The 27,707-nt window shown below is 39.4% G+C and overlaps 1 protein-coding gene across 11 annotated transcripts in view; it reads right to left on the reverse strand.

The window, feature by feature from the left end:
* ESRRG (estrogen related receptor gamma) overlaps positions 1-27,707 on the reverse strand; it is a 400,294-nt gene that overhangs the window by 239,074 nt on the left and 133,513 nt on the right. The window lies entirely within an intron of this gene.

Raw genomic sequence — 27,707 nt, forward strand, 5'->3', positions numbered from 1 at the left:
CACCATATCACCTCTAGCGCCAGTAAGGCTGACCAGAACTGTATATATCTGCCTGCCTATTCAATTCATATCAGGAATAAAGGAGAAAGAAAAAAAAAGGAGAGAAAAAAAAAAGCAAGGTCAGGTACTTACTTATGAGCCACATACCTGGCATAAGTAACAGCAACTTCACACGGACCCAAACCCCCCAACCCGACACCAGAAACTGCCTCCTCCTGCTCAGTGCACAATTAATTGTTTACGTCAGCTCGTCCCAAACACCAGACCAGTTCTCTTCCTATCTGTTTTCAAGATCACAAAAATACCTCTCACCAAAAGCCTTTTTATGCATATGTGCTTATTGTCTCTGAATCCAGCGAGAAGCTTAATCTAGGTATTCTGCTCATCTACAAAACCTAACCAGTTTGGACTAAAGCAAGAAGAGCTACGGAGCTATATTCTCTGACATGCTAAGAAAACTTCACCATAAGTAACTGCAAAAAACATATGAATGAAATGTCTAACAAGACTGTCCCAAACCTCATATTAAAACTCCTTGCCTCAAAGTTTTGACATTTTTTCCCATAAACAGCAAACTTTGAATTAGTCCTGGCCAGCAAGACAGTGGGAGAATATAAGAGCCACGCTCTTCCATCTGATTCTAGTTGGGATCGAACACTTTTCTCATGAAAAAAGGTGTTGCCTTAAAAGCGTTTTTTTCCCACTCAGCCTGTAAAGTTCTGAAGACTTCTCAAAAAAAGTCTCCACAGACAACAGCGAAACATGAAATCCAACCACCCCCTCACCATTGCTGTGTCTCAGCACTATATGCCCACACTATGGCACTTTTTTTTAATGACTTGCAAAAAAAGCGGGAGAGGGGAGAGGTGGAAAAATGAAACCAAGATCTTGACAGAAAACAAAAGAAAGGAGACCTAAATCAGCCAGCCTCAGCTGCAAATGATTTCCATAAGCTTCTGCCTCTGCGTGACACAGGTGAAAAGAGTTGCTCTTTCTCTGAAACACCAAAAATCTCAGATTCTGCCAGTGATTTTTGACACACACACACACATAAATATATATATATGTAATATATAAATAAATGTAGTAGCGGGTACTAATTTTACTGAAGTCATTGCCATGCCCAAAATTATTAAGCATCAGTTACAGGAGAAATATCAAGCCTTGGTCATGATACCTAATGTTATCCTCTACACCTCAACATCTTCACTCCTAAAAACCATGAGGCCCAGACACACCATACTCTGTAACGGTTTTCCCAAAGCCATAGTAAGACTCGAATCTGATGCCTATTGCAATGCTCAGAAAACTTGGAAGCTTACTATTTTCACTGGAAAAAAAAAAAGTAACCTTGCAGTCGCCTTTGAACTTCTGTCTGTACCACTGGGACAAACACACTCAATATTGGGAAGAGAAGCACTAGGAGGGCTTTTATGATGCAGTACAAGGAAAAAAAGAGAGGAAAAAAAAGGTGTTACGACATGTCCTGTTCCTATTCTACTAATATACATATTTTTTTTGAGATAAAGTCTCCTTCTGTCAGAAAAAAATGTCACCTATTTTCAACAGGATTTTTGGTCTAGTCTATGTAGAGGATTTCCAGACCAGCCATTATTGCAGCACCAAAACCTGTTAAGAATATTGAGCCAATTAATCAAAGCAGTCCAGCACACACACACACACAAAATTAAAAAAAAACAAAAACACCCCTCCCCCCAAAAAAACCCCCAAAAAACAACCAAGAAGAAGCCCAAGAAGAAAACAAGGTAGTAAACACTGAATTAATTTTTTTTGCCTCTTTTCCCTCAGACATGTAGAACAGTCATTAGGGAACAATCCAAAGGAGCTGAGGAAACTCATTACCAATACAGCAAAGCATGGCCAGGTTTGGTTTGGGCTTTTTTTCCACTTTTCCCTTTCATACAGGGATGAAGCATGAAGAGACTTTTGGGACCTGATCATGTTATGGAGCAGGAATGACGCGCCTCCAGCCCTGGTCCACAAACCATTCCATCAGCAGAAGTATCCGGCAGGTCGGAGACAGACTAACTTTTCCAAGGTATTAAATTAAAAGATGTTGAATTAAGTTAAACGCCCCACATTGAATTGACATTTCCCTTTTTTAATGCAAGCTAAGATTGATGAAAAATACCACTTATCTACATTAAGGGTCAAAATATCCAGCAAAAGAAGCCTCTGGTTCAGCGCGTCAGAGCAAAGTCAGTCTTACATAATCCGGGGACCAGAACGCGGATCACATTCTGATGATCCAATTAATGGTGGGATACTTTGCAATCAGCCAGGAAGCAAGGCCCCTAACAGATTGTGGGGCTGTAACATCAATTTCTTAAGTGCATTTAAAGGATTACAAATGTTAGTCCTGGCTTGAGATTGAAACACCTATTGAGGTGCTCTGAACCACATTACAGTAATTGGGTACCTGAATTAATGCCATTTCTTCTGATGGGCAAGTTGAATACATTGGAATTACGGATTTCTTTTGCTGTGTTTCACTTTCAGCCTTTTTTTCCTTCTCAGAACATAAATTTGAAGCAGAATATCTCTTTTTGTCTAGATAGCTTTAATTATAGCCCCGAGGCCCCAAGTACTGTCCTAATTTTACCTTCTTGATTGTTTGGGTGCACTTTCTTTTTTTTTAATTTTGCTTATTATTTTACCATGCAATGACATTAAGATGGGATTTTTTTTTTTTTGAAGCTTCAGAGGGATGGGGGAGTAGGCTGCTGAGAGATGGAGGAACAAAAGTCTTTCTTTTCCTTCCCATATCCCTCTTCCACTATGTAAACCTTTTTATGCATGCACCAGATACCATTTGCAGTTTTACACCTCTAGAGAGCTAGAACTAGGGCTGCCTCAATTAGGCTTCTATTCCTTCTGAGGTCAGTTCAAGTAAAGGTCTCCATCATACCAAACTGGCAGGAATGCTAACTACCTGGGTATTTCAGACCATACAGGGTTCAGCTAAAGTGCTTAAAACCACGTAGCTGGTTTCAAGAGTATTCAGTGAATATACAGCACAAAGCCATTCGTGTGTGCCAGAGACTAAACTTACTCAGTGTTTTAAAATCTGAAATAGGTTATGACATAGGTTTTTTTGTATAGCTTTTCAACCAGGCAGTGTCTCTGTTAGACCGCAGTACAAAGCATATAGGACACACACATTTTCCTCTTGGATCATATGAGATTTGATAATTACAGTTATAACAGGGAATTCCATCCATTTTTGTCCTCAGCTTATGTGGTACTGACATTTCAGCGACCTCAGCAGTGATTTCTCACTTGCAGCTAACTGGAATGTACACAACCATGATATAATACTCACACAGTGAAAAAAAGAGGTGAGAAACAGAGCATGGTATTCCAAATATTCCAGTCCACTCTTTACGTTTAATTTATCTGGTTACAGCACATCAAGCTGTAATTACTCATTTTTGGAGGTATGTTAGTGATTAGTTATAAATACACATGGAAGTATATACACATGCATATTTTAAATTTCATATATTATATATCCTTTCTGAAGTATTCCAACTTTTTCCCTATATTCAGGATTCTATAAGAAACTGTGATGCTGCAGTGATTCTGCTTTAATTTTGGTTTTGCTTAAGATAACTGTAAACAGCAAAGATACAAGAGCTATTTATCTTCATTGCCGGTTAAGAGGAAATCGTAGCGTATACCTTAGGGGAGCTAAGGAAGCACAATGATTTAACAAGCATATGAAAGAAAGAGACAGCTTCTAATTCAGTAATAGAACTTTCTGACGCTCAGGAAAAAGTGGTTTGCATGTTTTCGTCAGATAGCCTTTTACAGTTAACTATTTGATTTGATTATTTATTTCCCACCACGTAAGAAACATAAGATTTAGGAGGGGTCACTGGGGACCTTTCAGCTGTGCTCCTTGTTTCTCTTGAATAGTTCTGAATGCCCCTTAATTTTCTATCTCCACTAATACAGGATATTCCTACAGTTTAGAAATAACACTTTGGAAACACAATAAAATCTACAAACTGTCTCCACATGAGATGTGATTAATCAGAGGATAGACACAGTTTTGTTGAAAGGTCTACACAATGAAGCAGGGCATAAGGTTTTTCAAGAAGTGTCTAGCAAATCTCAATTAAAGTTTCAGTGCAGTTTTTGACTCATTAGATTATGCTTGCTGAAATGATTTACATACAGATAATGACAATGCAGACCCCAAGGACTAGTTAGCTGTTTAGCAGCATATACATTTCATGTAACCATTTCCATACATCTAGTTTTAAATTCATTAACAAAAATTAATTGCTACCCAGTGGTCTACATTACACTGCACACAGCTTCAATACACTTCCTAAATTACTGCTTTCTATCACTCCTCCAGTGATCCTATACACAAGATAAACTTTGCTGCCTTGACGGCATTGACTACAATTTGTAGCAAAGCTCATGTTTAAGGTAGTGAGAATGAACAACTGAACTTCAGGAAATTTGTCTTGTTTTCAATATCTCATGAATATTTTGGAATAACAGAAAACTTTGTCCCTCTCCCCCTTCAGCAAAGGCAGCTTGATGTTCTTAGGGTTCCATCACAGAGACACCAGCAATAAGAGTTCCAACAGTGCTCAGAAAGCACTGACTTCACTAACATTCATTTTGGACCCGATTCAAAGTTTACTGAAGTCATAAGGAAACTTTACATTAGCTTTAGTATTCTGCAGTTCAGGCCTTCTAGTCCTATTGCCCCCCTTTTCCTCCCCAAATCCTAACTGAACTTTGCTGTGTGAGCATTAATAATGTTGTTATTGTTGTGGCACATTCAGCATGAAATGACTAGTGATAATGCCATCCAAATGCCTGTCTTATTTTTTTATGGCTTGAGTAAGGAGAAAAAAGTTACTTTTCATAAGTAATTAACAGAAATTAATCTTGGATTTTTACAAATGCATAATGATTTGGGACCCAGGGGGGAGGTAAGGTTCACTTTTTAGTAATAACATTTAATGGATAAAAAAATAGAAAAGACTTTCCACACTCTTTCCATCATATTTCCCAAATATTTACAGTGTACACCTCGGGTTTGAAATAAGCCAGGGAGAATTAATGCATTGTTTACACTTGGAATCCGAGGTGGCCCCGTCCCAGCAGGGCAGTACAATGTGCTGTATCTTTCCCTTCTCAGCACTTATCTTAATCTTAATAACTAGCCAGACAACTGACTCCAGAGTCCTGGGCTTATCGACTGGAATTCGTCACATGCACACAGGAAAAGACAAGAAATGCATTATATAACAATGCCATACAAATCATTATCTTTTAATATTTAAAAGTATGTATTCAAAGTCTGATATGAAACCATTTTAGTTGAACTCAATTCTACTGGTTGTTATTAAATTTGATAGCAAATGAACAAAATACACTTGTAACATATTTATCTGCAGAAGAGTTTATTTGCAACAGATCAAAAGGCTGCTTCTTACTACATTTTAGCTACTGCTATCAAATGCAATCTGCTTTTTAAACTTGCTTTGATATGGGAAGACTATTTTCAAAACAGGTTAATAGGAAATGTATATATTTATTTTTTTCCTGAGTCTCCCAAGTACCAAGAAGTACCCAGAGTGTGAACAGAAAGCCTACTGCGCCCTCACTGTAGGTCTACAACATGATTTCTTTGAAACTAGTTTACATAAGCAAGAGGAAAGCCATTTCAACTGCATCCACCAGGCACTTGGACTGTGCTTTCAAAATTGTCATGCAGATCTGAATTTTGGTTCTGGTGTCTCACACTAAATGGCATTTTTTGCCAGGAGGCAGAGACACGTGAACCACAGCATCAGGGCTACGCTCTGCTGAAACACTGTTCTCCTGAGAGGGTTTTCATGTCTTTCTCTGCACCTCCATGGTAAGAACCGTTCGAGTATCTATGCAATGTGGAAGGGGGGGAGAAGAAGCACACGAAGAATAATGATTAGGAGCCCACTCCTGAAGAAAGAGGGGAAGGGACAATGATTTCAAACACAGACTTTGTCAGGATAAGAGGGGAGATGGATACCTCACACACCAGCATTATTAACACGCACTTGAAGCAGGTATATAAGCAATAAATACAGGCTAACAAAGATGTTGTAAATTCACTCCTCTCCTCTGCTTGTTTTGCTCTAATCCAGCCTATACAGCGCTACTCATGCCAAGTATTAACACCCTCAGCAATAGGATTCAGCTGATATAAGACACTGGAGTCACACTCAAAAACACTTATCATTGCTAGTGCCAGATTTTTCCAAATTCCTTTTCCACATCAAAAACTTTTGAAGATTACCCTAGGCCAATCTTTGTGTTAAATCACAAACCACAGTAAATCATTTAGTTAATCAATCCCATCAGGCAATCAATTAACATGAACTAAGAAATCCCTGAGCAGACATATTCTCATGTGAACAAAGGTCACCCACTGGGGCCTTTATATGTCTGTTCATATTAGTTTAAGCCCAGGTTTAGAAGGAGAAATTTTCCTCTGATAACAGTTCTTTGTATTGATGTGTCAGCACAGACACCTAGTCTCTGTGTATGTCTGGCAGAGATCATCTGTATTTTTACTCGTGTAATAACGAGAGGCCACTTTCAGAAGAGGGAATCTGAGATTTGTGCTCTGATGCTGTGAGAGACGAGACCTCTTTTGATGCCACTGAAAGGACTTTGTGCCAGGCTTTGTAGTGGTACCTGAGCAAAAGAGGAAACTGGGCTTTTTCAAGCATGCACCTGAAAAATTGCAAGTGCAAGCAAATTTGCCATCACCCCCAAATGTTTGATCCATGTTGCAAAGCCAATTACTAAATCCATTTGCTAAGGTCAGGTTCAGTCTCAGTAAGAGCTGGGTGAAACATGTTTTGAATGCCTGAAGAAACACTTGCCCTGTAATACCCTTGATTCCACTTTCTAATCCCAACTGTTAAATAATTACATTAATTAATAATATTTTGTAGTTGTGTGGTAGTTACCACTCAGGGATAATCCACAATTCAGTGATAAATCCATTCATTCAGACTTGCAGCCAACCTGCAACCTAAAAGTTGAGGTCACATCTGCACATCAACCAGGGAAACTGAATTTTTTGGGGTGGGAGGAAGAAAAGCCACTGGTGCACACAAGGATCCACATAAACTTCACAGTAAAGCAGATGCTCCAGCAGAGGCAAACGTGGTGGGCAACTTGAATTCTGTGAAATGAAATCTTATAAGTCAAGCTTGCAGATTATTATTTGGATATGGCTGTGCTATGGAGTTGCTCAACAGAGCAACTTCTAGTGCAGGTAACTAAGCTATGTGTCACCCAGTCTTATTCACCTCCAAAATCTGCTGCAAGTTCAGTGTCCCTTCTGCATCACTCCTCTTCCACTAAATAAATTGTAAATTTAGCAGCAAAGAGGGTATCAAATAAAGGCTAGCAAGGCTCTTCTAATCCTAGCCAGAGTCAGGGAAAGAAAGATGCCTGGAACAGCAGAGAATTGGTCTGCCTTGGGATGGGGGGAGAAAAATGCAAAGGTATGAAAATGTATTCAACAATGCTCTCGGTGCTCAGATCCAGCAGTGACAGGGCTATAAGCAGATGCATTACGCTAGAAATATATCAAGGTTAGATTAAGCTGCAGAGTTTCCATTTTATTAATGGTTTTCAATCTGACTCCTTAATAAAATGGAAACCATTTGTAAAATTTTGATCAGAATCCACACTTAGCTTTCAAGTGCTTGCAACCTTTGGGTATGTTTAGGAACAAATTTCAGAAAATTCATGCCTAAAAACGAAGGTGAGAAGCAACGAGGGGAAAATGACTTGAAGTGATGCAAACCTTGGAGTAAATTATTATGTAAACTGTGAGTTAGCCTAAATGAAGAAATCATTGGGACAGCATGGGTTGTTTTTTTTCCACAAATCACAGAGATATGTTGGATCACTGCAGTATCTGCCATGGTGGTGTAACTAGAAGAGTAAATATCTAGGGCATCTATATTTAAATATTATCCTCAATGGCATATCAGAGCTACTGGAGTGTTGCTTGGAACTGGAAAGCCTGAGTGGCCAATGTGCTGAAGAAGGAGTAGGAGCTGCAATTAATGCAATGCTGTACCAGTATGAATTCATTCAAGTTTCCTCTCAGCTGCTGGCAGGGAACAAGAGAAAGAAAGGTTTTACCTAATAGTTACTGGAGAAGAAAGTGTTGTTGGATAAAATAAAGGTGACAGGAAAAGAAAGTTACTAGAAATATCACCCCCCAGTTGCATCTCTCATGTAGAAAGAAGCCTGCATAAAAAGAAGTTAAAGTTCACACTTCTAATGTAAAAAGGAACTGAAACTCCTATTTCGAACCATAAACATTTTTTTTTTAATAGCAGTCCTGCCAGAAAGGGAAAGGAAAAAAAATTCTCACAAATGCATACACTGTGCTGCTCCACTTCTTGTATTTGAAACTTGAAGAAGAAATCTTGAAGGGAAGTATTATTTGTATATAGCAGACTGCAGATTAATTGACTATAAGTTACATATAGATTTATGAAATAACTTCAGCCAGGCTTTTTCCTCTGATAAGTGGTTGAATACAAAGCAAAAGAAATTTACTGAAAACAGGGCAAGTCAAGTTCTCCTTTTTAGCCTTTAGAGAGGGAGAATTGCATCACACAAGATCTCCAAGCGGGATCAGGACGTTTAAAAAAAAGAATACACAAGGAGAACAGTATCACCTACACTGACTTACAGCCTTCAGTAAGGAGAACAGTTGCATTATCCAAGGCCATGGCCTTTGTTAACAAGCAGCGACTTTTCCTAACACTTGAACCTGATGACGTCTATACTAATAAAGCTTACATCCTTAATGAAGCATGAGCACTTCCTCTGGGAAAGGCCCAGGACTATCAGGAAGGACAACATGGTACTGTAACAAATTAAAAGTCTGTTTCTCTCCCTTTGACTTTGATATCTACTTGGATGACATTTGCAGCACTTATGGAGACAATGCTATGGAAAGAGGAACCTTGATTTGTCTAGTCGGTAGAAAGTCATCTATTATCCTAGGAGACAAATCTGAACTAGACACTGTCACTTCACCCTATAGGCTCATGGTGACCACAAAAGAAAATATGGAATATATTTATTCAAACTAACTGAACAATTTCTATAGGTGACACCTCCATCTGTTCTTCACAAGCCATTTGTCCGTGTGCCCACAGACTACCTGGTAAATACAACTGCAACACAAGGTAAGCACAAGTGATTGCTCCATACAGTGTGTCAAATACTTGGTTTTTTGACCTAGGACAAAACAGGGAGGTGAAAACAAAAACTGACATGTAGTTACAGAAATACTACTGTTTTACTGTCCATACTTCTACGAAACCGTTTCTTCATAAACTACATAAAACAGCCTTCTCATATGTTAGGATCTTCCTGTTACCACATTCCTTTGGCATTCTGGCAGTGTGAGAACCATCTATACAGACAGAATATTTTAGGCTGAGACCCTCTTGAAATCAGGCGCACACTGAAGTAAAAAAGATATCTGGGTCCCTAATTCCCATTCACCTCTACACAGTTTTTCCCACCACTTCTTAAAGTCATGTTGAGTAGTAAGATGGCACAGCAAAACTGTTAAATTCAGATGCTCACCACAAACAACAAAAAAAGGCAGGGCCCATCTCTGAACTGAACTAGCCAAGTAGGTCAATATCTTGAAGGTTTTTGGGGGACTCCAGCTGGACTTAAACCAACTGCTTTGTAGTGTCCATCTCATGCTGAAATAGAAGGTATTCAGCAAGGTGCTAATCCAATGCAACACACAAACTAGCAGTTTATTTAAAACAAAACTTGATCCTTATTGGGAGCCGAGATATTTGAAGCACACACAAGTAAAACTAATTTAACCTTTGAAAAGTTATCTCCGGAGGGAAGAATAGAAATCCCTTTATAAGATTTTTAAGCACTGCAATTATTGACGAGGACTATATTACTTCAGTTTTCTCTGATCAGAAAAAAAAGCAAAGCCACAGGAGACATCAGCAGCTGTCAGGCTGTTTTCCAACTGCAATGAGGTAGTTTACAGTGGGCTTGTGCCAGTCTCTTAAGACCCAGTTAAGAAGCCTTTTTAAAATGCCTTAAAAAGCCAACTCATACATTAATCAAGTTGAGCCCTCATCCATACTTACTGCAATACATCAATTACCATGTCTTTTTTTTTTTTTATTTTAATAAATTCCAGTTGACAGCAGACACCTTATTAAGGCTCACTAAAATGATACAATAAGTAAAAGGCTATTAATATTGCTTTTTTTCCCTGCTGCTATTGTCTTGCCGCACTGGTCTGCAAACAAATTCAGGCTGCATTACAATTAATACCAATGGAACTCCTTCTAACGACTTCCAGCTTGCTAATTTTTTACGCTAATAATAAAAAAAAGGCATTGCTATGCAAGAACGGCCCCCTTTTATCATGCTTGCATGGCACACTAGAGAGCTCCTGCCATTGTTCACATGAAAGACAATTAAACCCAGGAACATCAAACCCAAAAATGACAATCTGCTAACCAGCACTGGGTATTGCTGAATTCTTTTCTCTATTTTCTGAACTGATAGAAAACAATTCTCCAAAGACATTTCCCTCCCCCATGCCCACCCTTTGGAAAAAAAAAAGTTTGAAAAATACTCTTGCTGATTTATGCATCTCTGCTTAGAATTTATTAACTGTCTCGGGCCAATTTCACTGTGAAATGTCTATTGCCTCCAGATTTGAATTCTGGACACATTTCAAGGTATACAACAATAATTTTGTCCACATAGTTTCATATTTAAAAATAAACATGTTTTTTTTCATGGTTCATGTTTTCTGAAACGCAATATAAAACGCCAAAGGTAGGAGAGTTAAAACTAATGTGGTAACAAGTTTTTTTCTCCCAGTCTTCTAGTGAGAAGGATGGAGAGCAAAAGGGGTCATCAGGTTTGCTGAAAATTAGATACATTCACAATGTTAATTTAGAATAAGGGTAACTTCTATTAAAGGTGTTTATATCTATGCCCTCTGTCATGGACCTTAAGAACCAGTTTTACAGCAATATTTTCAGATTTGCACCTGGAATATATATACATATTACCTTTTTTAAAATGAACTGTATTTTAGAACTACATATATTTATATAAAGACACAATATCGTAGATATGAGCAATTATACTACTTCATACCTCTGCAAATGACTTTTGACCAAGAGTTTCAAGGCACTTCCGTATTCATTAATTCTCACAAGATCTTTGTGAATTATGTGGTCTTATGTCTGTTTTAAAGTATATAAACTAGGTGGCAGAAATTTTAAGTGAAGTTTATAAGACCATGAGGCATTAGTGGTAGTTAACAGAAATACAGCCTCAAAAATCCAACTGTCACCATGAAGATGCCTCAGAAACTTTGGCAACTCTTCAGCTCAACATAAAACTGAAGATGCATCCTTATACAGGATCTTACTTGCTGAACTTCAAGGACACCCATAAGTCCTGCTTGGTTTTCATTCACCCAGCTGTCCCGATCGGAGGCACAGCCTTAGCCTGAGTCTATGTGTGTCCCAGCAACTTGAGCCCCAGTCCAGTCACTTTATCCTACACCACAGTACATACATATTTACTGCAAGAAATTCAAGAAGTTAGAATCACGGTAAATAACCATTTTATATTCTGAAATATTCATGTTCCTGGTAGGTCAGTGTGTGCATGTTATATACATGAAGTTAAGAAGTAATTGGTAACTTGCTGATTGCTACAGATTTGACACAAGTAATGAGCGGCAAAGCTTTAGCTGAAGGATATGAGTCTCATGAAAAAAATACTAAAATTACTAAAAGTACTAAATTATATTTAGTACCAAACCATAGAACTATGTATAAGAGCTTATGTACACTCAGGAGTAGAAGGAATTTATATTTTTAATGAGAAACTAGGAAATTCCCATGTCCCTTTTGCCATACACAACTTATTTCCTATCCCCTTAGGCTAAAGGCATCAGGCCTTAAACCTGTCACCTGAGCAGGCCAGAATATTTCCAGGCTTCTACTTCAAACCAAAGAAGTTGTGGTAAATTCTACATCTGGGAGAAAAGAACATTTTTGTGTTGTTGTTTAATAGCCACTGAGAGCTGTGGAGTGTTAAGAACGTACCCCAGGAAAGATGGATTAGTAGGAAGTGGCCAAAAGAGGCCATAAAATGTGCATTAAAAATGCAATTCATCACATAACTGTGCAATTTGTCAAATGGATATTGTACCTTGCATAGTGTCTTTTGGGACAGAAGCAAAAGAAAAAGGCCTGGGAGATAACGGTTCTATTCCTGGCTCTGCTACTGGTTCTCTTTTTGACCTTGAAGAAGGCTTTTTAGCCAAAATACGTGGACTGTTTTCTATTTCTATTATTGCACATCCAACTTAATTTTGGCCAGGTTCATAGTTGCATTTCTAAAATCAGTGTCCTGAAAACAGAGAACTAGGAGACCATTGACACAGAAATCTGATTTTTCAGGTGTCTGTTAGCCAAGGTGATCAACCTACATGTCTTTATGCACAATATAGGGAAGACAAAGCTAATATCTTAAAAGAGATTTCACAAGAATCAACTTGCTATTTGCACAGATGTGATTAAATAGGTATGAAAGTATTTAATTGTTCAACTAAAATGACCCTAAAATAATTGCTAATCTTCTCTCTATCAGTCAATGGGTTAGATATTCGCTGGATATGAAATAGCATCTTAGTCATTAACAAACGGGTTGGACTAGGTGAACATGGAGGACATGATCCTTGTCTGTTAACACCTGTGGTGCTCCCCAAATTAGATGCACCAATGTCTATGTTGCAGCCTACATTTATATATTCTCTTTTGCAGGAGGTCTTCAACTTTGCACTCTTCTTCCCTGTGTTCAGTACAAATGTAGTGTCAAGAGCCACCTTCAATCCTCCAGCCAACTGATTCTCCACAGCAACTTCTGTTCCCAACGTGTTATCTGTGTTCCACTTCTGGGTGAACGTAAGTCCATGTTCTTTCATCTTGTATGTGGTCTCTAGACTGCCTGAAGCCTTGCCTGTGTCCGTGTTGGAAGAACCAGTTGCAGTGAAGTCCACCCCACTGGTAGACTTGGTCTTCAACTCCAACTTGACCATTCCAAATCCATAGCCCTTGTTGAACACATCCCTGGCAGACTTTCCCAAGTCACTGTACGTCGGTGGTACAGCCATTGGATCTGCCGCTCGCGCTGCCTCCGGTGCGGGAGCAGCAGGAGCACAAACAGAGAAACCTGCTAGAAGCAACTCTGCTGCTTCAAGGTAGTGTTGCCCTCTGCTCTGACGGTGGTTTCTCAGTGCAGCCTCACCAGCTCCAGCACTCCAATCTGCTCCAGTACAGCCTTCAGCAGCTTCACTCACTGCACTCACTCCCAGATTGGGAAAGCTCACATTAACTCTCTGTGAAGGCACTAACTTCTTGCATAGTACCAGTTTGGCCCACAATGGCTTGTTTGGTTATGCTCTATCCAAACATACATTATTTTGGCCCCAAAACCCACATTTACTATTCATCCATCTCCAACTTAGGCTACTTTTCTGAGGTGCCAGCTGGGATTTCCCTTCAGATTGGCATTTGTGATAAGGACAAACATGCTTGCATTAAGTACACTGAAAGGTCCTCTAGCATCTTGATAAGACCCTTGGAGCAGCCTCTGATCTGTCTCCAGTGGTGAGGAAGCAAAGAGTCACTGGCAGCATCCTCGCCTATGAAAATCACTTATTTTCATAGATTAGGAGGCTGCTGGGCTGACCTGGCACACTGTGTTTAGTGGACAACCTGTCCAGGAGGTGGCTGTGTTCACGTTCCACCTGCACCTATCCCTGCCTGTGTAGTCAAAGGTCTTTCTTTTTTCCTCAGTGATAGACTTCAGCTCTACAGCAGAGTGCAGACTTTCACTCCACATGAGCCAGCTGCTTTACAAGTGGCAATTGCATGCAGGGGCTGCATATAAACCACTACCATTCCTCAACACAACTCACTCAGATTTAAAAGAAACAATAAAAGAAAGAAATCTGTTTGAGGGTGGATTTTGTGTGTTTGTGGGTTTCGTGTTTTTTTTCCCTGCAGAAAAGACAAAACAAATTAAAAGTAGTAAAAACATCCATTTCTTTTTTGTATAGTCACATATACACGAGATTTGTCTCAGACACTGCATCTGAGCCAATTTAGATATAACATGAGACAATTACACAACTCCCTCAAGTCTACAACAAAAACTTTTTTTGCTCCACAACATATCAAGTTTGCAGCTTATTTGAGCCCTATAGAAAGGGTAAGAAAGTAGCCCTGAATTAATACTGCTGAAATCAGAAGCCAAGTTTCTATTAACTAGTTCACAAAAGAAAAATAGAGAAAATTAACAGGTCTGACATCAAAGCCAAATTTTAGCACTGCTTAAACCGGTGTCAATCAATAATAAACCTGTAGAGTTACTCTAAATTAATGCAGATGGAAAATGAAAGTAGACAAACCCCATACTGACTGTAATGAAATTGCTTATTGATAGTGCTTCATTTACTGTCCAAATAAAAGCAGAGTATATGACCAAATTGTTTTATACACATTCCCTTCCTTTTAATTACAGTGTAAGAGCAGCAATCGTTATCTCTTCTATCAGCTTACTTAGATTTATAATATGGCCTGCTCCCCACGTTTAAGACAATATAACCTTACACCACAGCAATATTATAGTGCCACATCCTGTATCCTAGCAACGGGTTAGGGCTTGCATTTGATGTCAAAATAATGGGTCCTGCTTAATCTCTTTTTTTTTGAAGTAGGGGGTAAAACACTGAAATCCAAGAATTGAGGAAAAAAAATTACTGAGAAGAATTATAAAAGCAGACCTATGGGGTACATGCTCACATATAGATGTTCACACTCTGCTATGTATGGGTAAACAGATAACTGCATGTATACACAAAATAGATGGTCTAGTTTTTGTCTTTAAATTGTTTAGACAGGAGTGAAAGCTGAAAAATGGAATGATGTATATCACTTTCAAGATACCAGAGGCTTTTAACAAATACAATCTTCTTCCTGCTTTTATCAGTTCACTGTCTTCTGTAAAACATGACTTACAGTCCCAGTTTTTCCTCATTTAAATTTGGTCCTATCACTGTATTAAAAGAAAAATACATTCCTACCTCTCTAATTTCTTGTGCCTTTCCCACTTTCTTTCAAAGATTTGTTTAAAACATCGTGATTAAGTCATCTAGCTCCTAGTGACATTTGCCAAGCTACATCACAGCTGAGATTTATCTTTATTGACTATTTAAAACATTAATTGTGATGGAAAAATCCAAATGGCTTGGTTTGTAGCAGCACCAGGGATATACGGTGGTAATCAGCAATAGTGACCAAACAGAAGGATATTATTGAGTATTTCTGCTTCAGTTCAGAGACTAGAAAGCACTTTGAAAGCTTAGTATTTAAGTCTGCATGGTAGTCAGAGAAGTATGTACATGTACATATGTACGCAGGCACACGTGTGTATACCACTTTTGCAAGGAGAAAAGAAGCAAGACTAAATCTACAGTTTTAAAGACTGAGGAAAAGTGAAAAACAGTGACAGTCATGCTATTATAATCTTCCCCAGGCAATCCAATCCTCCTTTCTACATGCACAAGTTTGCAATTCTTACTTTAAATGCCCCTGGGAACACTGCAAACCAGGTAGCGGAACAGAACATCAGCTGTCCCGTAAGCAACAAGTAAATAGTGCTTTGTTGAACCACCAGCAGGTTTCTAAACACGGTTGGTATTCAAACACGCTGGGCAGGCTCAGGGTTATTTGCTCTTCTTTGCCCCCAAGGCCTCCACAGAACAGAAGGAACAAAGATTGTTTCAAATTGTGTTTCTTTTTTCATTCTATACATCAGTTAAAAATATACAGGGGAAAAGAAACTTTCTCTCTGAAAACTCATGGTGAGGGTACAAACCAGCAGGAGGCTTGGTACAGCAGTCGCTGCTCATCCAACAGCTATGTTAACAAACCTTCAAACACCCACAGTACCACAGCTTTGGCTTCCCTTGCTGCACCCTGCTAATCTGCTCCCTCAGGAAGAGCCAGATACAACAGACAGCCCTTGGGGCATGCCCCCAGCATCAACTAACCCTGGCTCCGTGGGAGCAGCAGAGACAGAAGAAATTAAGAAACTGGGGGAGTCGCACTTGGGTGCCTGGTACAAAGAGAGATCCACAGCGCAAGAAGGAAAACAATGCTCAGAGGAGAGCAATTTCTTTTTGTTATCCACAATATTTTACTTATAGCTGCAAACCCAGAGCTTGAAAGGATCCTTGTGAGCTCTGTTTATTTATTTAAACCAATTCTTGCAGCCCTTCTTCTCTCTAAACAACACCGAGGTGAAGAGTTTACAGGAGCACGTTGTCCAGAGCAAGGGCTTTGCTCCAGCTCTAACACAAACCAGCACCCAGTTTGGGAGCCTTCCCCATCTTTCTCTCTTTAAGGGAACTGTTTACTGCGTGGGCACATACACACGGCAATTCACCTTTCTCTGCAATTGTCATCACAGTCATTCTCTGACAGATATTATTATCCCCTGAAGATGGTGCATGGACAACCCTATCCCCTGCTAGGCTGTCCCAGTTTTATAAACTGCAAATCTGGTCAGCTTACTCTACAGGAGGAAAAAATATAAATAAAGCTGTTTAAAAAGGACAGCTGCTGCCACGGTGCCGCATTAATGTGGCCCCAGCGGAGGAAAGGCACCATCTCTCTTTCACTGAAGGTCCTTCCTTCCCTCTGCAATGACATCCCCACCACCAGTGAGCCCTGCCATGGGCTTTACTGGGCAACAAAAGGGGTCCCAGCAGCAAATTGTCTTCAACTCCCGTTGCAAACAGAATGTAGGCCGGGAAGGGGGGTCAAGTCCCTCCATGGCTCAGCTTCCCTCTCAGCTAACACCATTGCCAGAAAGTGCTATGAATTTATGCAACACTTGATTCAGCTTGTGCTGAGTAGCACTGAGGATGAGTACAAGCCTTGTGCACCCACCTGACCCAAGCTCAGCTTAAGCGCATGCCTAAGGACTGCCTCAAACTGAAAGCCAAAATGGAAGAGATTCAAATGCCAAGCAAAATTGCAATTAAAGTACATTTTTATTCTCCAGAACTATGTGATCCAACATAGGTTGGCAGCAAATTAAAAAAAAAAAGGAGCTGCTCACAATACATTTTTCAAAGGAGAGCACTTGCAACAGAATCTGTATTCAAACGGCCATTGTATGAACATGAGTCTCGCACACAAAAGTGTGCACGTGTGTTTTCCAAAGAATTTTTAAAAAATCCAAACCAACACAACTTGCTTATCAATTCATTTTGAGGCCAAATATTCCCTTGACCCATGACCAACAGAAGACTTGTGAATTGGGGAACTGTGCAAGTTTTCCATCCTGGTGTCATATAAGCTCATTTCCCTTAGACAGGCAAAATTAAAATGAGCAGCAGCTAAGGAGAAAACCATTAAAAATGGTCTGACACATAGGTAGAAGGTTTTCCAGCCAGCTTCTAAACAACTAGTTCGTATAATCCCTTAACACACACCTGCCTGAAGTAATATGCCCCTTTTTTTGTTGTTGTTTTTGTTTTGTTCGGCTTTTTTACTACATTAGTTTTAGATCGGTTTATTTTTAAAGTAAAATAAATTTTATTGACCCTGCAACAAACCTATTCCAGATTTTGTTGGTTAATTGCCATTAGCAACTAACAAAACACACTGAAGAGTTTCTCTTCTTTGGCCAAATAAGCAAAACTCTGCAGACAGGTCAAGAGCATTCAAAAGGCAGTGAAAACTGAAATCTTTAAAGAAGAAACAACAGACAGCAAACTACAGGAATTTCAGAAAACGTCCTTTTGAAAATAAGTCTCGGCTAAGTCACTATTTGGTAGAAACTGTCATTTTAATACATACCTGCTTTTTGCTTACAACAAAGGGACAGAAGCCTCTAGTTACTACCACACTGCATACAGTAACACTTCAACATCCTTAAAAAAATTTAAAAAAACCAAGCAAACAAAACAAAACCAAAAAACAAACTGACCACCTCAGGCTGCTGTAAGATGACCAGCTCAGTGGACATTTAAGTTCTTTCAGTTAAAATCTACAATCACACACAAGAAATATTTGTATCTTTTCTTTATAGTTAGATCCCACATCATCCTCCTTGACTGGCTTCTTTCCTGATAATTTTGTTCTGGTTTTCCAAATCCACCACAGAAGTCATGCACCAACACTACTGTATGGCCAGTATGAGACTTGGGCATTCACTGTACTGGAGACACTCATCAAGTAAAATTCAGGCTCATATTTACAGCTTGAAGTGATTATGAGAGAGATGAGCAATATAAGTTTGTTTTTTAAGCCTTTGGTTGTGGTTTATGCTACACCAGGAAACTGTGAATTTTCAGTGTATAAATTTTCTCTCTCATTATCATCTGAGGAAAGCAGGGCACAGCCCCATTGGCATCCTCATTTACAACCTTCTGCTGACTTGGAGTTTAAATGTCAAAACCAGAAACTGGTACCAAGTAATCTTCTAACATGAAGTTAAATACTGTGTTTCAAAAAAATATTATTCAAGACCAATTTCAGTATATGAGGTAAATCCAAAGGTTTAGAATTTTGGTCAAATTCAGATCATCACCAGCTGCTCCTCTAAGACAGTCTCTGATCCAACTGGGATTGCAAATGTGAATGCAAATCTTACTAGTCTAGTCTAGGCTTTAGGCTCTTTTGCTTTCAGTCATAGCTATAAAACCTATGAGAAGTCCCTTTCCCATTATGTTGGTGGTAAGATGCTGGCAAGTGAAGAGATATGCAAGAATGCTACAGGTGTAAAAAACCAGAAAAGAGTGTGATTTTATTTCTATCTACAAAAGTAGCTAACCATCAGTGAGTTGTAGATTGCTTAATTTCATGACACAGACACTTTTCATGTTTTCTTTGTGATTATTTAAAATGGATTATTGAAACTCTGTTACCACACTCTTAGTATAGCTACTTATTATAAGCAAAATGAGGAAAAAAAGCCTATGATAGTAATTTGTGACCTTAGGGGCACCCAGATGCAGAAAAGACTTTAAGTCTTTTCAAGGGAATGCATCTGTGCTGCGTCAGATGCAGAAGTCAGATTGTGAATCATCAGGTAACAGTGAGCTACACAAATATTCATGACCATCTACTGCCATTCTTTCTGTGGACTGCAATCTCCAGAATGCTAATTTCAGTTGATGTGTGGATGTATAACTTATCTTTTAGTATTTATATATAACTATCACATTTTTTAAATGATTAACAATGCAAATACTCAGCATCTGCCATTTCAAGTGTTCTCTGTCAGTAAAAGGTTTTAAAGATTTTGATCTCAACATGCTGAACTGCTGAGCCCAGTAGTCTTGCATTTATGCCAGTGTAAATTAGCAACAAGTCAATGGAGTTAAACTGGAGCACAAAAAAAATGGTCCAAAAGCAGAATTAGATTCTGATATTCACATTTTAATTATCACAGAAATTAGACTTGAAATGCACCGCAGTGAAGTCACAAAAAAAGTTGTTAGTTGGCAAAATTAATATTTATAAAATAAACTGAATGTCGTTAAGATTAATAATGCTGACTTTGTTTCTTTAAACTGTAACACGAGTTGCTTGACTATTCATAGCAGCTTTTTGTTTTATGCTTTACATATTCTCAACATAGTGTAGCACTGAACTAAGTAGAACTAAGTTGACATTTTCAAATGGGGTTCCAAAATTAAGAAAAGTAACTAAATAACTGTATGCCATGGTGAATTTTGGTTATTCAGTTTAACAGAGACTCTGGAAGACATTGCACTGAGAACAATTTATCCTCAGAAGACGTCACTCAGCTTGGTTAACCCCAGCCACATGCTTTGATTTGCCAAGTTCAAACACGAAGTACCCGTTGCTGAATAAGAGGCAAGGTCCTCTCTCTGTGATAGATAAATAGCCCCCAAAGTGAACCTTTAGTGAAGCAATGGACCAACTAGAGGAAGTTCACGTCTGTTGGATCCGGGTTACCATTCATTAGACATGTCTTGCTGCTTATCCGCGAACTCTCTGCAAGACAAGACTTATTTAACGTGTAGGCCGAACAACTAATTAGCACCTTTTTTCCGCCGACTAATACAATTCCCTTCTAGCTGCTCCATAAAGAAGATTCAGTGGAATACCTCTGTGAAAGCAGTGGAATTCCAGGTAGTTATGGTGACGAATTTCATTGTGAATGAGGATCAATGTCCCATACTACTTTGAATAGTAATTTCTTAATTCTTATTCAAATCTGGCCAGCAAGATAATATAACTTGAACTGAATTGGCCATGTGATCCTGATGGCATCCCATTAATGGGCTGTTCACTTAATTTATGTAATTTTAAAAAATTAAATAGTCATATTTTAAATCCCTACTGCAGTCCTTCAGATTGAAAGTACATGTTTAAAAGTTATAGTCTCTTTATAAATCAGTATGTCTGCACTTCTTATTTTGTTGACTGAACTTTCCCAAAGTTTTAATTCATCTTTCCTCATCTCTCTCTCTCCTGCCTATGGGGACATTACAAAATCCCAGCACTGAGCCATTTCATACCCAGTTACTAGCCGTGTTATGTGACACAGAAAAAAACCCCACATTTGTAAATTCTTATTTGGGTTGGCAAACAAACCATGATTTCCTATTTGTACAGAGAGAGCATAAAAATCCAGTTATAGGGACACTCACTGATAGTCAAAAGCCAAATAAATCCTGTCTGTAAGCAAAATGTCCATGAAGGCAGTTATTAATAACAAAAGCTTACGGACCTAATTCTACAAGATGCTGAGCCTCCTTCTCCTCCAAGCCAACAGGGACCCAAGGTGATAGGCACCTCCTGCAAAGTATTTGGCAACTGTGGCCTAAAAGGCTCATTGCAGATACTCCATCATGCCCTGAGAACACAGCTGCCCCCAAGCAGCTCCAGGAAGAGTCAGCCCTGAGAGGGCGCACGCCACTGGGAAAAGAAATGCCCCATCTATCCAGGGCTATTTATAAAGCTTGCACTAAACATTTAGAGCCAAGCCCTAACTTGGCTAGGTGTCAAGGACCACACTGAAAAAAAAACCCCTATACCCTCATTAAGAAAATGCATGAAGCACTGATTTCTATTTTTGGCCACAGTTGTAAGCATCGCCAGGGTTACAGCTGCTTTATTGTGGTTTCTCAAGAATTTCCTTGATAAAAAAGGACAACAGAATTAGCTGAGCCTTTTGGAAATAGCTGCACAGTCCAGCTGTAAAACAATGTCAAGTAGCTGGCAAAAAACCAAACCGAAACCCCATAATACAACAGTAGCTACATGTCTACCAGCAGCGGCACGTTTGCCCTCTGAAGTTCTTTATTTGGAACTGGGAGAGGGTGGGAAGAGTGAGAGCTGAAATCTTATGAAGCCGCTACCCAATCAGTACAGAAACCTTTTTGGTGGTGAGCACATCATGATAACCTGCTAGCAAAGACACTCTCTTCTAGACAGACCTACAGGGTGCCGTGGGCACATACGTGCACATGCAGATAAGGGAGGTAGATGGAAACGAGCTCAACATTCTTTTCTTTCAGAGGGAAAAGCATTAGCAAGCAGTGTAGTAAGAGCAATGACTGAAAAACAAAGTAATAAAATCTTCAAAGCAATTAGTCTTTCTTATTTCACGCCAAGGAATTACAATCTGTATCATTTGCTGGGAGAAGGTAGCTAAGATACAGGACTTGGAGTCAAGAGGACCAGGTTTATCAAAGCCTTGGGCAATCAGCTCTAGGCCTTTCCTTAGAGATGCCTGCCTACTCCGCCAGTTTCTGCCAGAATCAAAGATGATCAATGGTTTGTACCTGTTGGAAAGATGAAGAGAGGGAAAGCTTTCACTTTATATGCACACAAGTCTATTTCATGTCTGTAAGCAGGGACAGATCATCCGTGCACTATTATATCCCTGTAGTTTTAGAACATTAAATTAAATTATTACTGTAAAGGCAAAGAAATGTCCAGACAAGGACATTATATCACATTACCTATTAATTTCAGTGTTAATATTTTTATACTATTCTTCCTTTATTTCTTGATTATGAAAAAGAAATTTTCTGCCCCTCCCTCAGTTTAAATTTGGAAATGTTGACAAATACGTCAAACAGCGAGAGGAGATGGCTACAGGGGAAAGCTACAAAGAAGTGCACTAGTTATTTCTAGTTATTACCCAACTTTGTAGGCAAAGCTCACAAGAAAAGAGGAGAAAACTTTTGTGGATGAAGGAGAAAGGGAATTAAGGCAGTTCACCACAGACTGCATACTAATCTTGCATATCAGAAACCAGTATCTGTTTAAGTTCAGAGTTTCCATGTAAAAATTTAATACTTCTTCACAAGTCAAATTCTCTCATACCTCAGTACTCTTCATGATATAGTAAGAAAGACTATAATTGTATATAATCACAGTAACGAATCCCATAATTATTTCACCTGGGACCCTCTCCATTCCTGCCTGTTCGACTTACCTATACAGCGTCAGTTGTTAGACTGAGCACCATGAGTTGTGAGAAGCAACTTTGGCTATAGAGTGATACGGTCAAGACCAAACCAGGTTAGCTACTGTGCCCCTGGCAGTCTAAGTGTTGAATAATAAAAGTCTTCTCTTAGACCAAGCAGTAACCTAATATCTGTATTTCAAAAAACCCCACACAGAAACAGCAGATTCATTTGTCATGTACAAGTAGAGAAAACAGGGCACTCAGCTGGAACCCAGAAGACATGAATTACTGGTATTATTTTCAAAATTGTCTAAGGCCTAGATAATTAAATTAACTCAGGCATAGCTCACTCAACATCATGGTGCCTAGATTTCTTTTAAATATGAGTTCAAGGTCAATGGTGAGCAGTACCTGAAAATCCTTAAAAATCCTGTCTTTTAAGAACCAAAATCCTATTTGGCGGTGATGGTGAACATTTGAACACTGAAAAGACTGAAGTCAGGCATGTAGGTATATTTGTTCTATAGACTGTGCTATCAGTGATAAAAGAAGAGGACTTTCCGAGGACCATTTGAAGCACACATTGGGCTTACCTACTGGAGAGGTCTACTTCAATACATAACCTACAAGGGGATGCTGAAATAGTCACCCCACAAATTCCCACTTTTCTTTATAACTACACTTCCGAGAGAGCTCAGAGTCAAGACCCTAGAAGCCCAGTTCTCTGGCAACAACGGTCTTCAGAAAAATGTCTTGTTTTTCTTTAAAGTGCTTTCACTCCTTTTGTTTGTTTGTCAAACTACATCGTTCTTAATATCCAATGCCCTTGCCTGTTGGTCTCATCTTTTCTTTTTAGATTTTAAATCTTCCCTTGCCTGGAGACACTATGTAAATTGTTTACCTCTTCTCTTGCAGAACTCAGCATGTGCTTGCCCATCTCAACTCAATATTAGCATGTTCAGCGAGTCAGCTTGGGATAAGAATGTGATGGCACACTCAGTCTATCATTGTCACAGTGCTGGCTGGGAGGTTTTCATTTTGCTCAGTTAAGAAGTGCAGTATTTGTACAGACATAAGAATATATAAGAGATCATGTCTATCTTTGGATTCTGCAGAAGTGTTCCTCACTGAGTTCCTAGTCGTCAAGTTAACTCTTTACCCAGAATGAATATCCCAAACATCGAGTGAGTGAATGGAAAGCCAGAAATAGAGCCCTGAAGATCAATAGATTTGACTGAGAAAGCATTTGCATTCTCAGGGGTAGAGATCATTGTGTTTCTAAGTGGATCAGAGATATGATCCTTGGCTGCTGTGAATGGAATGGAAACTGGATGCCATCAGCGGGAGATACGAGTGCTGATGCAGTGAGGTAATGTGGTAAGGAATAGCAGAGTGGAAGGAATGCAGTGCCACTGCCCTGAGGAATCTTAAAATTAGCTCAATCTGGTATTCAAACGTTGGGTGACAGGCAGGGGAAAAGCACAGCATTTTCACAAGAAAATAATTTCTGAAAGGAGGAAAGGTGTCTGGACAAATGAGTTGAGTTGCATTTAGTATTAAAGTCAATCCTCCCCGTCTGAATATAACAAGTAGGTGACTGTTAACCTCTTCTCAGCTTGGTGGTCAAAGTACTAGCTCCTCACTCCAAGACATCCCCAGTGGGGATAGCATGTGTGGGTCAGGCAGCCAGGGAGATCGAACTGGGGTGTCTGACCACCATGCCCAGAAACTGCCACACAGAAGGCCATCATGTGTGGGGCACCCCTCCACATGTGGGGCATGCCTTGTGAGCCATCTCCTTTGAATAGGGGCTCACTGCCCTGAGCCAAGGCCCATGGGTAACTCACAACCAGCAACTCACTACAAACCTGCCAGCGATCTCACCAGAGCCACCACAACCCTGGGAAGCAAAGGCAGCATTGAAAAACGATGGATTAGTTCTACAGAAATGCATCCTCATATGGATGATACTTTTACAAGAAAATATCAGAAGAAAGGTTAAGTTTTTCTATAGATTTTGTAAAGATCATATCAGGAGTCGTGTCTGCTTTGAATCATATCAGCAGTTAGTTTCACTTTTGAATCTGATGAGAGCGAGGTTAGCCTGAAAATTAATATAATGACTCCATCCAAAATGTAGCTGCTTTAGAAAGGTTCTTAGGCCATTGATTGTCTCCTCTCTAAAGTCAAGATGCTACTGCTTGGTTTATTTAGAGAAGGTAGTCATCTTTTCTTTCTTCCATATGAAAGATAATACAGCTCCAATGCACAACGGTTATTAACCTTTCACAATAATTTCTATTATTGTTAGGAATGCAGAGGATAAAGCATACCTCCAAGCCTACCTCAGGGTTATACTTCAGAGGCTAGAGGCAGGAACTGTGAATAAAATATTCACATTGATGGCTTTATTTTGAAACTGTGTACTGTAATGCTTGTAATTATGACTACCCTAATTTTCTCCTATTCAAAATTACAGGGTATTCCTTACCCCTTCTGCATGTTAAAAATGCCATAGCCATAGGACAGTCAGAACCTGCTGGCAGGCAATCAAACTCCCAAGAGAAGTAAACACACACACCACAACTGCTTTTCTGCCACATGCTGTCCCAGCAAAGAAGGACTGGAAGTCCAAGTGAAGATGGGATCCGACTGCAAAGTCTACATGCAGATTTTACTATTGAAGGTTACTTGGTACCTATTACAAAGTCCAACTGTGGACACTGAATTGTGGTTTACATATTTAAAAGCATTATATTAACATTTCCATCAAAAGAGAGAAAAAAAAAGGAAAGGAAAAATAAAACCTTATTAGGCACAATTCTCAGTGAGTGATATCTGCTTGGCACAAAGCAGACTGGGTCATGTCAAGGAGATGGTGATACACATCATCCTTACGCCAACCCCAAATTCTCTTTATCAGCACTTCTAAATTCTGCTGCTATTCTACCAACTGCAGGCCTTGGGCAAGCAGAAAAGGCAGAAGTGAAATAAAGCTCTGTCATGTCATCTCCCTGCATCACACAGCCCTCAGCAGAAGAACAGAGGCAGAGGTGCAGGTCGAGAATTAAATAAAATAAAAAGGAAGAAAATTCTCATTGCTGGTCCCAAAGGAGCTTCTCTTTTATAGGGGAAAAGCCTTGCCAGGACTTTGCAATCAGATGATAGCACCCCCTGCATTGTTCAAGCACTGTCAAGGGGCATTACACTCAGAAGATAATCCAGCCCTTGAACTCCCTAGGTACTGGTTTTAAATACCTCTGATGAGACCCAACTGCAGCCTATCTGGGTATGCCTCAAACATCTAGCATTACATTTGGTTATGTCTACAAAAACACCAGCTAGGAAGAAAGAGATAATGAAGAATGATTTTATAGTCTTTTATTTGAGCAAAAGCTAAACATATGGATCCTGGCACTGAAAGTATGGAATCTGTGATAAAAACATATGGATATCCATATGGGGGGGGGGGGGGGGGACCAAAAAAAAAAAAAAAGGCGCTTCTTGGCCAGAAATTCTGCTCTTGCATTTTTATCCTGTATGCACAGTGCACCCCCTTCCCTCTGCTGCACAGTGCTGCTGCCAATGGATTAGGATGTTATAAATTCACATGCAAATTTCACAAAATGCTCTACTGTTATCAACTTTATTAGATTTACGAATACAGTCCTGCTTATATTTTTTTTATTCTCTTAATCCCTTTCATCACTTAATAGCTCAGAAAGTAATGGATTTCAGTAAAAAGGAGAGGCTTATTACAATCAATCCTGTTGCTCTATCTCTGCTCGATGCTCGACTAATGAAACTTATTTTTCTTCAGGACCTCTACAGGAAATCCTTTCCTACGGAAAAAAAAAAAATGTTTAATACGTTGCTGACTTGTAATACTGCAACTGTATTATTCCTCTCCTTTGGGTGTCCATCCAGAGGTTTGTAAGAGCTATTAATCGTATTTTATTCACCAAATTCTAGCCTGTAGTGACACAAGAAGCTACTGAATCTTATTTAATACAATATGCCAACTTACAGTTCAAACGACTGGAGGCTCTCACAGTAACTTTCAACTCTGAAAACTCAAAGATTAATTTTCTTTTTAAACAGTGAGGGTTACAAGGCCAGAAAGGGCAACTTTATCGTAAGGTTTACATCTTAAATAGTCCCACTGCTCTGGATCACAAAGTCTCTGTCATCCAAGTCAGCCTCCTTTAAGATCTTATTTAAAGCATGCCACCTTCATAAGGGTTTTTAAAGCTGTCATGTTTCCCTCTTTGGCATTCTTTGAATGAAGAGGCAAAGTAGAAAATAGAAAACAACCATCCTTCATTATTAAATGCTTTGGTAACAGGTAAGGAACCATTCACAGCTTTACTGCTTTAGCTAAACCTGCAATACTCCAGGGCACCCACAACCTCCAAGCCACAGTCATGCCCATGCTGCTTGGCTCATGTGCCTGCTCTTCTCTCCATCACCATTGGAGTCCCTTCCAAGCCTGCGAGAGGGATTCCAGAGACTGTCCCTGTGCTCTGGGGGCTGCCCACTGGTGTAACTCCACATCGTACAGCCAGTGAAGCTGCCCAGAAAGCTCACCTCAACACGGGACAGCCAGCGAGGGCTCAGACACTGCCTGCAAAAGAACTATGCTTGCTCCCAATGCCTAGATGCAAAAGTGTAAGGAAATGCCTATTTCACTACAGAGGTGTGAGGAAAGAAAACTACTTTGGCGTTACTTTTATGCCAACAATGAAAAAGGGTTTTAGCATTTCCCAATACCTCTCCACAGGAGAACAAAAAATGAAATTTTTTGTTAATGAATGTAACTACCAACCTACCAAAAGGAAGCTACAGACCAAGACACTCCCTCAAACCAGACTCCTTACAGCTTAAAAGGATCCAAGGAAGTATTTTTCTTTGGTTTATTTATTTAATTATTAACATAAATATTTGTTTGACATTTTGTTTTGCATCTGCACAGGGCCAGAAATGGAAGTATCATGAGAAAAGCTAAAAATATCATAGGGATCTTTTTTAGGCAGAGGAGGTGCTGGATATATCCTGGGAACAAGAATCAAAATTCCATTTCCATTTTCCAACTG

This window comes from Neopelma chrysocephalum, unplaced genomic scaffold (assembly GCF_003984885.1).
Source record: "Neopelma chrysocephalum unplaced genomic scaffold, ASM398488v2 Primary Assembly neopelma1_61b, whole genome shotgun sequence".
In the NCBI taxonomy this organism is placed as follows: domain Eukaryota; kingdom Metazoa; phylum Chordata; class Aves; order Passeriformes; family Pipridae; genus Neopelma; species Neopelma chrysocephalum.